At 44.7% G+C, this 18,984-nt stretch overlaps 1 protein-coding gene and 1 non-coding gene across 2 annotated transcripts in view; both read left to right on the top strand.

Annotated features, from left to right (window-relative positions):
- Positions 1–18,984, top strand: part of ABHD17C (abhydrolase domain containing 17C, depalmitoylase) — a 60,086-nt gene that overhangs the window by 2,516 nt on the left and 38,586 nt on the right. The window lies entirely within an intron of this gene.
- On the top strand, positions 5,439–5,509 carry TRNAR-GCG (transfer RNA arginine (anticodon GCG)). The gene has a single exon. It is a non-coding gene; the product is annotated as a tRNA-Arg (tRNA).

The following is an 18,984-nucleotide window of genomic DNA, read 5'->3' as shown; positions in this document are numbered from 1 at the left end:
CTGTGTTACAACATACATGAGACATAATTATTTCCCGGAGACATGTGTCATATGTAATTAAATTATGGGCATGGCTTTGGGTAAGGTTAAATTTTGAATTGTGTGATGGGGTGGTGCTAGTGGTAAAGAACCTGCCTGCCAGTGCAGGAGACATAAGAGATGCAGGTTCAATCCCTGTGTTGGGAACATCCTCTGGAGAAGGGCATGGTAACTCACTCCAATGTTCTTGCCTGGAGAATCCCATGGCCAGAGGAGCCTGGTCGGCTATTATGGTCCATAGGGTCCCGAAGAATCGAACACAACTGAAGTGATTTAGTCCACACAGACACACAGCACATGGTTGAGCACATAGCTCACCTTTTTCCGAAATTTATTTGGTTTTATGCCAGAACTCACATCAAGGTTGATTTACTCACCTGTTAAATAGGTTAGAACTTAAAGGCTAAATGGCAATCTTAGGATCTGAAGAAACCGTACACACCTTGTTCTTTTCAAACTTTTTTGATTGTGACCCCACAAGAAGGAACATATTTTATGTTTCACATCTAGATCAAGCACACATACACATCTGTGTCTATATATCTGAAGCAAATGTCTCGCAAAGCAGTAGTTTTGCTTGTGAGCACTACACATGTAGACTATGTTCTCTTTTTCTTTTTTTAAGAAGAAGAAAAAGAATGCAGGCTGGGAAGGACTAAGTTAATTTACCTTCTCATTTATGGACACTGTCCTTATGCACCCTCTTTTGACAGAGGCTCAAGGAAGATCAGGAAGCTCTCCTGATTGCTAGTTTAGGACTGTTTCCACATTACCATGCAGTCTGATTTATTAGATTTCTCTAGACGTCCGTATACGTGTTGCAGTTATTCTGATAGGCTAGGAGTTAACTTAACTCTGAAGCTAAGCAATCCCTGAACAGCCTCTCCCCTTGGTCTGCTGTCTGTAGATTTCTGTTCTACTTTGCCTGGAAGATGCCCTCTTCTCCACCCATTTATGACTCTGTTCAGGTCATGGCCCTGGCAGCAGTACCTCCCACCACATGTACCCATTGTTCTGTGGCTGATTAGCTCAGATCCCCTTTTCTTTCTTAAAGTGTTCTTTATTTTATTCTTGGCTGTGCTGGGTCTTCGTTGCTGTGTGGACTCTTCTCTAGTTATGGTGAACAGGGCTACTCTAGTTGCAGTTCACGGGCTTCTCATTGTGATGGCTTCTCTTGTTGCAGCTCCCAGGCTCTAGTAGTTGTGGCACATGGGCTTAGTTGCTCCACGTCCTGTGGGATCTTCTGGATCAGAGAGTGAATCAGTGTCTCCTGCATTGGCAGGCAGATTCTTTGTCAATGAGCCAGCAGGGAAGCCCCTCAGGTCCCCTTTTCTACCCTCAGTCTTCGTGCCTTCCTTGGGGAACTTTCTCTTTTCGGATCTCCTGATGAACCAGGCTGCTCAGAACTCTGATTGGAAAGCCAACCCCATCCTAAATCATTTCCATCTCTGCACTTACATTGTTCTCTGATTGTGTCAGTGCTATGCAGCGCCCCCCGCCCCCCGCCCTGAAGTACCCTGCCTAGTATTTGCCCTTCCTTCTGGGGCTCAGCGGGCCTTTTGTGTGGGCCCTTTTCCTCCACCTCTAGTTCTCCATCCCGACTGGATCCTGATTGGGTTCGTGAGCCCGGAGTGTTCCTGTGCAGGTGGTACTCTGCTCCTTCACCTGCACTAATCACACTGCTGCTGTCCTTGTTGTTTAACTGCATCTCACTGAGTTGGAAGTTCCCTGAGGGCAAGGACTTCCTGTTTTCTGTATTCCCAACAACAGGCAAAATACCTTAAGAAAATAGGCACTCATTAAATATTTGTTTAGTAGTTTGCACACATGGGCGCTCCATAAATAAATAGATTCAAATTTTCCTAATTTTCTGAAATTGAGTTGCATCTGTTTTCCCTCTAGGATCTGGTATCCATGGGCATAACCATAGGCAAAGAAAGGGGTTACAATGTATTGGCTCAAAAAAAATTGTATTGGCTTAAGGTCTGATCCACTTTGTATCCACTATCTCTCATGCTTGCAACCTTGAAGCATCTCTGTTGAACAGCTGAGTAACAGTAACCCTTTTGTATTTCTCTGCATCCTTTTTCCATGCTGATTGGCCAAAATGTTTGCTTGGGTTTTTCAAGATGTTATGGAAAAATCTGAACAAACTTTTTGGCCCACCCTCTCTGCGTGCTCTAGCGATGGGCCCAGTGCTTGATGGAGGACTTCAGACACAATCACTGCCTGGTGTTTCCATAGGTAAAGGTAGCACATCCCCTAAGGAAGTAGGCAAGTCATCTAAAGTAAGGGTTTGGGGAGAAAGTAAACTTGAAGGCAAGAAAGGTGGGTCATTGCTAATTGTTCAAGAGGTGATTGTTTTAAGCATTTGAAAAATGACTGAAAAGTGTGTAGAAGAGAGGTTGGATTTGAAAGGAGGGTGTAGACTGAGCTTAGAAGAAAGAAGCCGATGTCTTATAAGGTTCAACTGCTATAGCAAAGTACCGTGGAGTGAGTGGCTTAAAAGCAACACAAATTTATCAGTGCTGGAGGCTGAAAGTCTGAGATCAGGGTGTCAGCATGGTCAGGCTCTGGCAAAACCCCTTTTTCTGGTTGCCAGCTTCTCGTTATGGCCTCACAAGGTGAAAGAAGCAACGGAGTTTTCTTGAGCTGGTTTATAAGGACTTCCCTGGGGGCTCAGTGGTGAAGAATCTGCCTGCAATGCAGGAGACCCAGGTTCGATCCCTGCCTGGGTCAGGAAGATCCCTGGAGAAGGGAATGGCAACCAACTCTAGTATTCTTTTTTGGAGAATTCCATGGACAGAGGAACCTGGCAGGCTACAGTCCATGGGGTCACAAAGGGTCAGACACGACTGAGGGACTAACAACACTTTTACTTTTCGTAAGGGCACTGATCCCATTCATACGGGTTTCACCCTTAAGACCTAGTCACCTTTCAAAAGCCCCACGTCCCAAACATCACCCTGTGGGTTAGGTTTCAACAGATAAATTTTGGGAGTGGGACACATGCTTACACTCACACATACATAGACACGTTCAGCTTACGGGCAGTTGGTATTGGAACAGTGAGAGAGACAGTGGAGAATCTAAGCATGGTGGAGGCCTTGAAGGTTGGGACATGTTTTACATTTGAGTTACTGATGCCCTTTACAAGCATCTGTGTAGCCAAGCAATTGAGGGAGTGAATTGGAGTCACTTAGAAATATCTGTAGAAAGGACACTGAAAATCAGTGTAACCTTATTGGAGGGCATCGTTGTAATTTGGGCTGGGGGGAAGGGGAGTGATTAATCTGTGCAGGAAAAGCTGCCTGTTGGTTAAGGAGGGATTAAGTAGGTGGATTAAGCCTCCTCAACACACATCCTTTTTGGATGTGAGCAGCTTTAGGCTGCAGAATTGGAGCTTGTGATTCGAGAGGGAGTGAATCAAAATCAAGCTGATTTGAAGGTGTAAACCCAAACAAGCAAATAACTCAGAGAATGAGGTGTAAGTAAAGTGGGGAGAATTTTAGCTGAGACATTTTCATCTAGAGAAACAGGAAAGTAAGGGCATTTGTGAGTCAATTTGTTGTTAGTGTTTACCGTCACCATCTACAGAAGTTGCTTCATGCAAAAACTGTGGAGGAGAGAGGCATTTGGTAACATTCATTGTCAGAGAAAACAAATGCTGAGAGAGGAAGGTAAATAAGAATTTTTAGGGAATTGCCTGGTGGTTCAGTGGTTAGGACTCTGTGTTTTCACTGCAGGGGCCCGAATTTCACCCCTGATCAGGGAACTAAGATGTTGCAAGCAGAGATGCTGGGGGACAAAAGAATTTACCGTGTCTAGGTACAAAAGTATTAGTTGCTCAGTTGTGGCCTATTCTTTGCAACCCATGGACTGTAGCCCACCAGGCTCCCCTGTCCATGGAATTCTCCAGGCAAGAATACTGGAGTGGGTTGCCATTCCCTTCTCCAGGGGATCTTCCTGACCCAGGGATCGAACTTGGGGTTCCTGCGTTGCAGGTGGATTCTTTACGGTCTAAACTGTGACACGTTACAAACGACTATTTCCCTTCACTCATTCCTTCTTTCAACTAATGAGCCATTAACCATCAAACACACATATTTCGATACTGTGCTTGTACTGGCCACTAAGATAGTTTCCCTTGTGTATTGTTAACGTGAAACTTTCCTTTTTGTGTGTGAGATGGATTAGATTTTAGAGACACTTTAAATGTGTAGCCATGTGTTGCTCTTTTATAACTTCCCTTTGTGATTTAAAGGATGCGTATAATTGGAAAAGCTCTGTCTTGGGAAGGCTGTAATGGGGTAGCAGGGTCTTGAAAGGCACCTGCTATTGGTTGTGGATGTTGTTTACATTTATGAGTCAGGATGGATTTCTCCTGGGAAGAGTCGACTAGTTTCCCAAGCAGGTTAAAGTTAATGACCTAACTTCTTTGTTCTCAGTTTTCTCAGAGGGAATTCTACGGGAGGATGAAAGGAAGAATGCTAGTGTTTCCACCTTAGTTTCACTGATTAAAGACAGAGTAAACAGAATGTTCTGTGAATGGTGTGATACTTGAATGCACATGATCTTCCTAGAATGGAAATAGAGTAGCAGCTTGACATTCAAGGTAGTCAGCATGCAGATATCCCATTAATAAGAATGTAACTCTTAAGAGCAGACCGGTTGAAACTGACACAGGTGCAGTGTGTTTCCCTGGTTTGCTGTGGCTCCACTCCCCTCCTCCAGTGCCCTTGGACTGTACCTGGTTCTTCAGTCCGCCCTCCCCGATCCGTCATTGCTGGGTTTCTCTCTAGCACAACCAGATTCTGAGCTGTCACCCTTATCCCACCAAACCTCACTTTCCCATGGTTCTTTTTTTCCCTAAAATATTTATTTCTTTGGCTGTTGGGTTTTGGCTGTGGCATGCAGGATCTTTGTTGCAACCTGTGGGATCTTAGTTCCCTGACTAGGGATCAAACCGAGGCTTCCTGTATTGGGAACTCAGAGTCTTAGTGACCACCAGAGAATTCCCTCCGATGGTTCTATTTTTCAAGGGGTCTTACTTTCCTCTAGTAGGCCAAGTACCAAAGATCTGACTAGCATTTTCAGTTTCTGTGTTAATGGTCAATTACTCCTTAATGGGCTTCCTTTTCTGAGCATACTTGTTTTTATTTAGGGCAATATCAGAGGCTCAACCTTATCTAAAATTCAGTCTGAAAACTCTACTGGTATAATGGAATATTGATGGAAGGCCTTCCCCGCACCCCCCTTTTTTCCCCTTGAAGTCATTTGAGTGATACTGTCCTGAGGTCACTTAGAGCAAATCCTTACCATCACTCCCAGCCTTCTGCTACTGCCTGCCTTTCTGTCCCTTTCTCAAAATTGATAACTACTCTACTCATATGAGGGCTTCCCAGGTAGCTCAGTGGTAAAGAACCTGCCTGCGATGCAGGAGACCCAGGTTCAATCCCTGGGCCAGGAAGATCCCCTGGAGAAGGAAATGTCAACCTACTCCAGTATTCTTGCCTGGGAAATCCTATGGATAGAGGAGCCTGGCAGGCTACACTCCATGGGGCCTCGATGGAGTCAGACACGACTTAGCAACTAAACAACAACAACTACTCATATTAATAACCCCATGTAAGACTCTAGAATCTGCCTTCAGGGATTGTGCTGTTCATGGTGGTGGCAGACTTATTCCATCTATTGGATTTTTCTTAAGGGAGTGTTGAGGCCATAATTCTGCTCCACTTTAAGAAGCCTTGGGTACAAGAATCTGAAGTCTCAACACAGCTGTACTTCGGAGATCATTATTTGTGTATTAGAATGATTTCTGTCCCCACCCAGGATTGCTTTAAATAATAGGCTTGCTGATTCATAAAAGCTTTAATTTGCAAAAGTGAGATGAACACAAAACCTTTTGAACTAGGGAAATTAGTTTTAGTTCCACAGTCTCTCTAATCCGTGTTGTCACCTTGCACAGGGAGGCACTCCACACTCCTGAGCTTTACATTGCATTGTTTTCAAAACAAGGGATGCAACACAGTAAGTTCCCTACATACGAACCTTTAAGCTGGGAACTTTCAAAAATGTGAACATGCGTTCCATCAACTTCAGGCAGGCATGACCTCTCAGCTTGCCCTCTGTCTCCTATTGCTGATGACCCTTCAGCTCTACCATCTCCTACCTCCTCTCTCTCTTTGCCAGCTCTGTGTGCAGCTTTGTACTCTACTCCTGAACTCTTCAAGGTACTGTACTGAAGATTTAAATGTTTTATTTTTTGTGTTTTTGTGTGTATCATTTGTGTGAAGAGTATCATAAACTTATGACAGTACAGTACTATATAACCGATGATGTTAGTGTTGGGTACCTAGGCTAACTTTGTTGAACTTATGAATGCTTTCCGGAAATGGAACTTGTTCATATGTAGGGGACGTACTGTACATGTCTTCTGAGGTGCCTTCTTTAAGTAAGGCTGTGTTTCGTGATTTTTAAGGGAGAGTACCTAATGTTTCTGAATTTGCTTCTCTTGACTACTACACTGAGAAACGTGGTGGACTCTGTCTCTGCAGTGAATCTCAAGCCTAGCTGCATCTCAGCAGCCCTCGGTAGATATTTTTCTTGTGTGTGTGTGTGTGTATCTAGACATATGCATGTATGTGTGTCTGTGTGTGTACATGTATAATAGCACATGAATTCACATGTGTGTGCACATGTGTATGCTTGCATACAGCCTTGGTTGAGTTGCACTCGCCTAGAGACTATATTTAAGGATTGGACTCTTTTCAACCTCATGGACTGTAGTCTACCAGGATCCTCTGTCCATGGGATTTCCTAAGCAAGAATACTGGAAGGATTGCAGTTTCCTTCTTGAGATCTTATCGACCCAGGCATCGAACCTGGGTCTCCTGCGTTGCAGACAGATTCTTTACTGTCCCAGCCACCAGGGAAGCCCCCCAGCTGGTTAAGACTTGAAGAAAAATGAATGCTAGGGAAGATTTTTTTAGTACACTTATATAGTTAGTTTTAGTCAAAGGTCTTTGGTGGCTAGGAACCCGCTCGTGTGGACCATGTGAGGGCACACAGCCACGCTCATACTTGCAGGATTCCTGAGCCTCATGGGGACTGAAGCTGGGGCTCGGAAGCCATCAAGACCCTGGATTCCCACCCTCTCAGCTTCCTCTTTCTGAGCTGGTGTCTCCCGTCTCCTCTCTGCGTACCTGCTCCCTCTTTCTACAACAGACCTCTTCATGCTTCTGATCTCAGGGCATCACCTCACCCCCCACCCCCCAACCCAGCTGTGCTTATTACCTTCCCTCTCCCCACTCATCTGCCCGGGAGCTGGCTTCCCTCTGGCTCCTAGACCCTGTTCCCATGCTTGACTCCCTGTTTGTACCCCACTGAGACTGTGTAAGTGGACAGGGCTCCTACCTTGGGGATGAGGTGGGGCCATGGCCAGGACCATCAGCTGGCACTTCGGGGCCTCAGTGAGTCCTGCCCCAGGTGGAGAGTGTTGTGCAGGGCAGTTTCCACTCTCCACTCAGCCCCTGTGTGCCCCATCGTGCATCTGACCAGAGAGCATGGGCCTTGAAGAACAGATCATAATTAATAGACCTTAAACCAGGTTAGTGGAGCAGTGACGCAGGTGCCTCGTGACCAGCCTGTGGCTCCCTGTCTGAGCCTGGGAATGGAAAATTGTGAACCGATAGGACTCCCCTCTCTAGTCACCCTTCTTCTCTCTGCCCTGCTACTGGTGCTGCTGTGCCAAGTCGGTCTGTGGTGTGGGGACAGAATTCTGCACTGCCCGTGAAGCACCCAACTCTGCAGGGTCCTGTGTCTCAGGAGCAGAAGAGATGCCCCGCTTGGAATGATGGGATGACTTAGTCCTTCATTTAGATGATTTATAGCCAGAGCTGATTTCTGGCTCTTCTGTCAGAGTAGCTCAGGCAATGTTGTCTCAAGGGGAACCTGAAGAGGGATGTGACTGCATGCCTTCACTTTCTCTGACATCATTGATAGTTCTGGGCAGAGATTTTGAAGTCAAACAGGTATAAGTTCAGGTCCTGCCTGGGCCACTTATTAGCTGCTTGACCTCGGGCAAGTTTCCTAACCTTTTGGAACCTCAGTTAAATTTTACCAGGGTGCAGAGTTGACCACTTCACTTCCTGTCTCTTCAGCATCAGGATTATTTGAGGCTGATTATTTTAAGAAACCGCAGACTCAGGAGAAGCTTTGGAAAACCCAAGTAGATGTTGTTGTTCAGTTGCTCAGTCCTGTCTGGCTCTTTGCGACCCCATGGACTGCAGCGCGCCAGGCTTTCCTGTTCTTCACCAACTCCCAGAGTTTGCTCAAACTGTGCATTGAGTTGGTGTTGCCATCCAACCATCTCATCCTCTGTCGCCCCCTTCTCCTCCTTCCCCAGCATCAGAGACATTTCCATGTACAAGGGAAATCTCCATTTGTAAGGGTGTCTTCCAGGCTGCACCTGGAAGTTGGGGGGAGGTGATCTTCATCTGAATGCAGAGCTCTCATCGGTGAGGAAGGTGATAACTTAATTTGCATTACAACCTCACCTTTGTTTTCTCTGCTTTTTCTCGTGACCTCCCAGAGAGTATCCCACCACCCTATTTTTTTGCTGTAGCTGAAGAAGGCATTTAAGGTGAGGGCTTCCACCGTTTCAGTTAGTTTTCCTGGGTCTTTCCAAGATACACATGTTATTAAACTTGTTTGCTTTTCTCCTGTTAATCTTTTATCAGTTTAATTATTAGACCAAGTTAAAGAACCTAGAAAGGAAGTAGAGAAAACTCTCCTGCACCTACAGTGATAACAGTAATAATAATAACAATGAGCTTATGTCATATGCTCTTAGCACAGTGTTTCCCACACAGTCAGAGCACAGCAGTCGGGATGTTTCTGTTGTTTAAGATTCAGTGAGCATGAGTTTGAGCAAATTCCTGGAGATAGTGAAGGACAGGGAAGCCTGGTGTGCTGCAGTCCTTGGGGTCGCAAAGGGTCGGACACGACTGAGCGACCGAACAGCAACAACAACAGCATTAATCACCAGATGCTCAGATCGTACTGTAGACCACATGCTTTTTTGTAGTTGTAGTTTAGTCGCTGAGTCATGTCGACTCTTTAGGACCCCATGGAGTACAGTACGTGGGTCGCCATTTCCTTCTCCAGGGATCTTCCCCACCCAGGGATCAAACTTGCGTCTCTTGTGTCTTCTGCATTGCAGTTCTTTACCGCTGAGACACCCGGGGAGCCCAGACTGGACACTTAGATCAGGTGTTAAGGAAATTGCTCCCTCTCCAGAGATGTAAATAATACCCCTGTCAAGGGAGCTTGGTGGGTGTGGCTATAAAAGAACTATGAAGGAGTGTTAGTTTTATTTGTGACAAAGGGGAAGGAGCCTCTCTGAATTTCTTCCTGTGGTCTCGAGGGCTCTAAGTATCATGCTCTGGCTTTGGAGAGTGGTGTGCATTAGTATTTTAAATCAGATAGCACTTCATCTACTGAGGTGTTTATATCCCTAAAGGAGATCTTAAAAAGAGAGGAAACCTTACTTGTAATCCAATACCTCACAGTTACTTTGCCAGCACTTCCTCTGCTCTCTTTCCTCACCCTGCTGTTTCCAGGCTTAGCTCTCAGTATCGGAACTTGCATTCTGGGGGAAACAAGATATTTCCTCTCTCTCCAGCTCTCAGGACGTTCTGGTTGCTCTTTATTACTGGGACAACCTTTGATAGATTGTTGTTCAGTCACTAAGTTGTGTCCTGCTCTGCGACCCCATGAACTGTAGTATGCCTGGCTTCCCTGTCCTTCACCGTCTCCATTGAGTCATTGATAGCATCCAACCATCTCATCCTCTGTGCCCCGCTTCTCCTCCTGCCTTCAATCTTTCCCAGCATCAGGGTCTTTTCCAATGGGTCGGCTCTTCACATCAGGTGACCAAGGTATTGGAGCTTCAGCTTCAGCATCAGTCCTTCCAATGAATATTCAGGGTTGATTTCCTTTAGGATGGACTGGTTTGATCTCCTTGCTGTCCAAGGGACTCTCAAGAGTTTTCTCCAGCACCACAATTCAAATGCATCAATTTTTTGGCACTCAGTCTTCTTTGTGGTCCAAGTCTCACATCCATGCATGACTACTGGAAAAAACACAGCTTTGACTATACAGACCTTTGTTGGCAAAGTGATGTCTCTGCTTTTTAATATGTTGTCTAGGTATCAATATATAGAGTTATCTTTGTTTCCAAAAGTTGGTCTAGGGACCTGAATGCACAGATTTCCTTCTGAAATATGAATGCTCCCATGATGCCTTGTACCAGAGATCTCATATGGAGTTTTCAAGGCTCTGTGAAATGGAGCTCATTGATATCTTCCACAATATTGATTTATTTCAGAGTGTTAAAACCATGGCACCATGGTGAAACTGGAGACCTGTTTCCAGAAAGCCTCGGTCATACGCATTCAGTGCTCAGACTAACAGTTAACTGTTGCGTGTCATTGATTCACTGGGTCACTGAGAAGAGTCAGTCACCTGAAGATTACTTGTTAACCGAGCACTGCTTAAATCCTCGGATGGAAAAGGAATGCAGAGAACCTCCGATGCTGATTATTAGTTTGTTCCTTTAGTTTATGTTTTTATATCTAAAAAAAATAATTTTTTTTTTCTTTTTTGGCTATGATGCTTGGCATCTGGGATCTTAGTTCCCTGACTTGGGATCCAGCCATAGTCTCTTGCATTTGAAGTACAGAGTCTTAACCACTGGACCACCAGAGAAATCCTCAGTTTACATTTTTAAATGGGCAGTTACATTGGAGGAAAAATGCAGAGCAAGCCTTTATTCAGAGTATATTCGCAAAGAGAGAGTTTGCAGACGGTAATTATAACTGCTGGCTAACACCTCCATTATTATGGTTGGTAATCACATGAGAATTCTAACTTACCCAAAACTGTTCTTAGTGATTGTCATGGACAGAACCAGACCATATGCAGTGATAATTATATTGACTACGAAGGTCTGTGATACCAGAACAAGATTCTTATACGTCGGTTTAACTAGAACAACTTGATTTATCCCTGTTGTCATAAATAATGCAAGGATATTTCAGGATCTCTGAATTCTGGAATTCAGAATTTGGTTGATTTTTGGTTGCTATGTTGTTTAATGATTACTGTTGTCTTAACATTCATACCATTTACGTATACATATATATATAAAGCCATTCATGTGTTAAATCATGTCTATGTGATGGACAGGGAGGCCTGGCGTGCTGTGACTCATGGGGTCGCAAAGAGTCGGACATGACTGAGCGACTGAACTGAACTGGAGTCATATTTAATTGGGATGTATTAGTTTTTTCCTACTAAAAACATCAAGAAAATTCTAGAAAGTTATGTTAAGAACATGTGAAGCTAGAATATAATTGCAAAAGAGAAAGTAAGATAGTTTGAGCTGTCACCTAACTGCAGAGGTTCCCCATCTCTGTCTCCTTCCCTAAAGTCCTGAGGTTCTGGCTGCTTCGGGTCTACACCCACTGGGCAGTCCTGTGGGACCTCCCGACTCATCATATTGTAATTACAGCTCTTCAGGGCTCTGACCTCTCAGCATACTTTGTTTACCTAGCTCCCAGTTGCAAAGTCCCCACTGGTTCCTTCCTCCCCATCTGTTCATCACCCACAACTATCTGTGCTTTCTTCTCTTGCTGTCTTGCTCCTGCAGTACTTTAGATATGTGATGATGGGGGCTTGGACCAGAGTGGTAACAGCAGAGGTGGAGGGACGAGCTCCGATATGGGTGTTTCTTTAAAGGTAGAAGCAGCAGTATGTGCTGGTGCCTAGTGAGCAAGGGAGTGTGTGGCTGACGCCACTAGAACAGGAAACTTAGAGTTGCAGTTGATTAAGGTTGAGGGGGTGTAAGTAAGTGGTTCAGGATTGGGGGGACGGGGAGGTCAGGAGTCTAGCATTGGATCCAGTGAGTCTGAGGTGCCTATCAGACTTCTTTTTTAAAAAAATAATTTTATTTATATGTTTATTTTCATTTTTGGCTGTGTCTTTGTTGCTGCGTGGGCTTTCTCTAGTTGTGGAGAGCAGGGGCTGCTCTCTAGTTGCTGTGCAGACTTCTCTTGTTATGGAGCAGGTAGGCTCTAGGACCCGTGAGCTCAGTAGTTGTGGCTCCCAGGCTCTAGAGCACAGGCTCACTAGTTGTGGCACACAGGCTTAGTTCCTTGTGGCATGTGGGATCTTCCCTGATCTGGGATGGAACACGTGTCTCCTGCATTGGCAGACAGATTCTTTACCACTGAGCCACCGGGGAAGCCCCGCGCATCAGACTTCTCAGTGGAGATGATGAGCAGACAGTAGGGTGTAAGTCCAGTTCAGGAATGAAGTCTGGACTACAGATAAATTTGGGAATCGTTCCTTCAAAGAGGGAAAGCAGTTAAACCAAAAACAAACGTGAGAGAACTGGCATTGTCCCTAGGGTAGCCCTGCCTCTGCCCACCTCCTTGCCAAGGTCACCCCATAACAGCCTATTTAGTCCTTTCATCTGGTTTTGCCAGGCCCCTGAACAAACCCAGCATGGGAGGGTCAGATGTTCTGGTGGATGACTAGTCTCCCCAGGAGACTTGGGCTTCCCTGGTGGCTCAGATGGTAAAGAATCTTCCCATAGTGCAAGGGACGTGGGTTTGATCCCACGGCCATGGGGTCGCAGAAGAGTCAGACATGACTGAGCGGCGAACAGTCTCCCCAGGAGACATCACCGTCACATCAAGCTGTATGTGTTCTGCTTGCTTGAGTTGTGGCTCTTTGGTCACTTTCTGTCCCTGGGGGTGATCACTGATCTTGCCTGCCATCTCTTCTGGGAGAGCAGCTTGATGGCTCCGAGCTTGCTGAGCACCCCTAGCAGCCTACAGAAGGCTCTGCCTGCTCCTGTGGTCTGTGATCCTCCCAGGGGGCCCATCATTACCGTCTGCTTCCTGGCTTCTCCTGGACCATCTTCTGAAAACCCTGATACTGACTCAGATGGACCCGAGTTTACACATCTTGTGTAAAATGTGAGAGTATCATAGTCACTTTAGCAGGATTAAGTATGGTGAAGATGACAGTTTTAATTTGCATAATCCCTCCGCCAATCTATTTCCACTTATTTTCTCTCTGAACTGAAAATGGAACAAGAATTTCTTTTCTTTTTTAAAATAAATATTTATTTGTTTATTTGGTTGTGTTGGTTCTTAGTTGTGGAGCTCAGATTTCAGGGCATGTGGGCTCAGTAGTTGCAGTACTAAGGCTTAGTTGCCCCACGGCATGTGGGATCTTAGTTCCCCAACCAGGGATCAAATCTGTGTCCCCTGTGTTGGGAGGCAGATTCTCAATCACTGGTCCACTGGGGAAGTCCTTGAGACAAAAGTTTCTTGGGGACATTTATAGACATATTTAACTTCTAAATTCCATCCTTGTATTATTTTTGAGTCATTCTCCCATCCTCCCTTTGACTAAAGGATTGCAAAGCTAATTAATTCACACCCCAGACAACTGGAATCTAAATCTTTTAGGACATGTCTCTTCCATGAGCACCTCTTTTCTGAAAAGTGCTACTTGGAATAAAAGACTATATGTTTATGGGAGAAAAACATGTCTTGACTTTTCTGTGTCTTTATCTGGTACGCCCTTGTCAGGCCAGCACAGGCTGTTCAGAATCCACCCCACCCCACTCTCACTGACTGGTCTCCTCTGCACAACCTTGCCAACCAGGCAGCCAGCCCTCTCTCTGCTCCCAGAACTCTGATTATACGTCTGTTCTAGGTCTCATCACCTGGTCTTTGGTTTGTTCTGTCTGACTCCTGCAAGAATATAATCTCCTTGGGATTTCCCTGGCAGTCCAGTGGCTAGGACTCCACACTAACAGTGCAGGGAACGTGGGTTCCGTCCCTGGTCTGGGAAATAAGATCCTGTAAGATGTGGCAAAAAAAAAAAGAAAGGAAGGAAGGGAGGGAGGGAGAAAGGAAGAAAGAAAAAAATGCGATCTTCTTGAGGACAGAGGCAGACTGACTTTTGCTTGCACAGAGACCCCAGTACAACACTCCTTGTGTTGTACCAAAGACCACTGAGTGTCATCAAAGCAGTGAGGAGAATGACGGGGTGCAGGAGGGGGTGATGGGTGGGCGGTGTTTTTACTGAGGCCTCTTTCTTTGCAGGTTTAAGATTCAGAGTCTTAATCTCCTTTGCTTGCACCACCGGTTATCCGTGACCGCCCCAGCTTTCCCTGGAGAAGGGCACGGCAACCTGCTCCAGTATTCTTGCCTGGAGAATCCCATGGACAGAGGAGCGTGGTGGGCTACAGTCCTTGGGGTCGCAGAGAGTCAGACACGACTGAGTGACTAACACACACGGCTTCCTATTGAGGTCTCTCTTTGAGGTCTCTCTCCTCAATAGGAGAATTCTCAATAGGAGAATGGGGTGTGAATGTCCACCACAGCCCACCGTCCCCTCCTTCACATGACTGGCCCTGCTTCTGGAAGACAGAGCTGCCTGCAGGGGCCACCCCAAGAGGGTAACAGGAGTACTTCGAGGTGATAGGGGGACGTTTGTTTGTCTTTCTTATTGTTGATGGGCCAGGAGTGGATGCAAGTCTACCTGCTGTCAAATTGCGTGCCCCCAGTCCTCCATACATGTACTGATGACCAGCTCATGTTTTTAAAAGACTTGGAGAACGTGGTTATGGCTGCTATTGTTGAGAAATATTTATCTTTTTCATCTCAGCTGACAATTAAGAGAAAGCAGAGTGGGAGAGAAATGTCCATCCAATTCCACTGACTGCCTCCCTGTTTTCATTTCCGCAGGTCCTTGAGACTTCTACACCAGCTATTTTTTCCCCCTTGCCATTTTTTTTTAAACTTTATTATGATTGTTGTTGTTCGGTCACCAAGTTGTGTCTGACTCTTTGCCACCCCATGGACTGCAGCATTCCAGTCTTCCCTGTCCTTCACTATCTCATGGAATTTGCTCAGATTCATGTCCATTGAATTAGTGATGCCATCCAACCATCTCATCCTCTGCTGCCCTGTTCTCCTATTGCCTTCAGTCTTTCTCAACATCAGAGTCTTTTCCAGTGAGTGGGCTCTTGGTATCAAGTGGCCAGAGTATTGAAGCTTCAACATCAGTCCTTCCAATGAATAGTCAGGGTTGATTTCCTTTAGGATTGACTAAATCAATTTGATCTCCTTGCAGTCCAAGGGACTCTCAGGAGTCTTCTCTTTATTATGATATACAAGGCAAATAAAATATTAAACGCCATGTCTTTCTCACCCACCTTCAACATTCTGCCATTGTAGCGTCTGCATACTTCAACCCACGCTCCATCCTTACTCTTTTGTCATTATTTTATAATAGGTCTCTCTTTTTTTTTTTTTAAGGAAAAATCTGCATCTTTGAAGTGCACCAATCTTAGCTGTCTGCCTCCCAGTAACATCTTCTTGCTGTCTGCATCAGCCTGTGATGAGCTAGTTGCAGACACAAGCTTTTCCCGGTATGCTCTGGTATTGTACCATCTTTGGAGCATGGATTGCCATGTGAGAATAAATTTAAGGAAGATATTAAATAGATTTAATACCAAATATTTATCAAAGGAAAGGTTTTGGAGTCTTGACGCTTGGTTTCAACACCAGTGTTGTAAAGATAGAAAATTTGGGGACCCCAGAGTGTGTTCCATTTATCTAGAAATAGTAAGTTACAGTTAATATATATATCTTTTTCCTTTTTTGGCCACAACTTGTATCTTGTGGGATCTCAGTTTCCAAACAAGGGACTGAACCCAGGCCGTGGCAGTGAAAGCCAGGAATCCTAACCTCTAGGCCAGCAGAGAACCCCCTAAGGTACAGTTAAAAGATCACTGATCTGGAGCTAAGAGATGCTGGCTTGTAGGCCACCATTGAGATATCCAGTTCCATGGCCTGGAAAGTCAGGTAATGTCTTTGAGCCTCACTTTTTCTCCATGTATAAGAAGGTGGTTTGCATTAAATGTCAGTTCTGGTTTAACCATCATTCCTGGGTTGTCTGTGTTGTGCTAAGCATATTTCACTCAGTACATTGTTTTAATCATCAACATATCTATAAGGTGGAAACTGTTATCTCCACTTGCAGGAGATCCAGATTCAATCCCTGGGGCAGGAAGACCCCTTGGAGAAGAAAATGGCAACCCACTCTGTCTAGATTCTCTTGTCTAGAGAATCCCGTGGACAGAGGAGGCTCGCAGCCTACAATCCATGGAGTGGCAAAGAGTCGGACATGACTAAGCAACTGACACACACCAAGATTTGAAAACTGAGGATCAGAAGGGAGGAATGACTTGTCCCAGGGTCACACGGAGACACAGGTCACACAGAGACAGAGGGTTACACAGGGTCACACAGAGATGAGCCAAGATTGTGGATCCATCATCTTGACTCTGGGGCTCTGGTTCAGAAATCACAGTATTATCTGTTACATCTACCAAGGTGATGGGTGGGGTAAGCATCATCCAAGATGCTCAAGACTTGTACGTTGGGATGTGCAAAGAAAATACCAGAACTTATATTTCTGCTTGCTGTTTATTTATTTGTAATTTTTGTAATACAATGTTGTATTAGTTTCTGCTGTACAGCGAGTATGCATATATCTCTTTTTTTGGATTTCCTTTCCGTTTTGGTCACCACAGGGTACTGAGTAGGGGTCCCTGTGCTATAAAGTAGCTTCTCATCAGTTATCTGTTTTATACACAGTAGTATGTATATGTCGGAGAAGGCAATGGCAAGCCACTCCAGTACTCTTGCCTAGAAAATCCCATGGATGGAGGAGCCTGGTAGGCTGCAGTCCGTGGGATCGCTAAGGGTCGGACACAACTGAGCAACTTCACTTTCACTTTTCACTTTCACACATTGGAGAAGGAAATGGCAACCCACTCCAGTGTTCTTGCCTGGAGAATCCCAGGGACGGGGGAGCCTGGTGGGCTTCCGTCTATGGGGTCACACAGAGTTGGACACGACTGAAGTGACTCAGCAGCAGCAGCAGCAGTATGTATATGTTGGGCTTCCCTATGTGAATCCCAATCTCCCAATTCGTTCCACCTCTCTTTCCCCTCCTTGGTGTCCATACGATTGTTCTCCATGTCTGTGTTTCTGTTTCTGCTCTGCAAATAAGATCATCTATACCGTTTTGTTAGATTCCTGCTATTTTTCAATGTATGTTTTTGTTTCAAATGTTCATAGGATCTTATAGTTTTAAAACTTGTATATATAAGTTTTTATTTATCTACACACGTGCACCAGGAGTACATGTCCTCATTTTTATGAAAAAGGATGCATGATGAAGAATGTGGACAACAGTGCTCTAGATTAACATGGTTACTTAATAGTTTTTGGATCTCTTTTCTCAGAATTGTAGGATCTGAGCATGATGAGAAATTAACATTTTTAGAAGTGACAGTTCTTGGGCAAACTGAGTGTCTGATGTGTGTCAGGTGTTTGGCTGGACACTTGGTACAGTCTTGCATTGTTACCAGATCTTCTACTTCTACACTGCCGGAAAATCTTTATTTGGCGTTTAAAAGATGACTGAATACCCCCAGAGAAGTGATTCACTCCTCCCTCCTCCCCGCCCAACGTAGAATTCAGTGCTTTTGTCTAACGGCATTCTGAAGACAAAAAAAGGAAAAACCCTCCTGAACCTTTGGAAATCAAATGAAAGAATAGAAATGATTCTTTCCTATTGAGATGTCCACTCAGGTTCTTTTCAGCACTTGGATTGGATGGTCCTCACTATTTCACTTTTGTTGTATGGATCCTGCCAAAGTGAAGGTGGCTGAGGGTGAGGAATCAGAACCTGTGGTAACTCGGGAAGCTCCACGGTGCAGAGCAAGGACAGTGCAGCCCCACAGCCTGGGTTTGACACCTACCTGTGCGTTTCTTCTGTGACTTGGTCTCCTCTTCTGTAAAATGGAGAAATGATAGTTATATATGCAGTCGTGTTTGTTATGAGTAGTAAATCAGTAAATGTAAAGTGCTTGTATGTAAGTTTGTTCATATGGATTTTTAAAAATCTGGAAAGAGAGAAAGAAAAGGAAAAAGTTTATATCAATAGTAGATATCCTTTAAAGATTTAAAAAATATCTTACTGTATTTCAGGGTTTTGTAATCTCCAAGTACTATCACAGACACTGCCTTTGTTCCTGAGAATAGTTCTATGAGAAAGGCGGGAGAGACACTGTTATCACTACTTCATACAAAGACAGAAGGAAGTGAAGGAGGAGAAAATGACTTGCATCACCCGGTGTGGCTGTTAAGTAGCAAGTGCTTACTTTCAGTATATTTCTTTTGACTTTAAAAGTGTTCAAGGGCTCCCTCTTCAATTTGTTGCCGTTAGGAATTACTTCCATGGTTGTTTTCTAATGATTTTGTCAGCTGTGTGCAAATATTCCAGCAACATAGTCTTCTCATGTTTGATGTCACCCCCCTTTTAAAGATATTTTTTAATGTGACCATTTGAAAAAAACGAAGTCATTATTGAATTTGTTAAAATAGTGCTTCTGTTTTATGTTTTTTCTGTCTGCAAAGTATGTGGGATCTTCGGTACCGACCAGGTATCGAACCTCACCCATTTCGTTGGAAAGAGAAGTCTTAACCACTGGACTGCCTGGGAAGTTCCACCCCACCTCCCTGCCTATTTAAAGCACTATTGAGCTTTCTTTCTCATTCTTCTCTTTAATTTCATTCCCAAAATTGGTTCTGAGGAGCCATTATGACCTATTTTAAATAATAGAACAGTGTTTTATTCCTGAGTTTTTTAAAGTTGAACCAGTTTTTCCAATGGAATGGCAGCAGTTCTCTTTAGATGGCAAGTGAAAATCCTTAAAAACCCATCTGAGATATATGGACCTGGCCTGGAGGGATAACTACAGAGTGGTTATCCTCAGGAGCT

Source organism: Moschus berezovskii, chromosome 21 (genome assembly GCF_049115385.1).
Source record: "Moschus berezovskii isolate FMDL1 chromosome 21, NW_MosBer_1.0, whole genome shotgun sequence".
In the NCBI taxonomy this organism is placed as follows: domain Eukaryota; kingdom Metazoa; phylum Chordata; class Mammalia; order Artiodactyla; family Moschidae; genus Moschus; species Moschus berezovskii.
The sequence above is the reverse complement of the archived record's forward strand: the minus strand, read 5'-3'. Positions and strand labels throughout refer to the sequence as shown.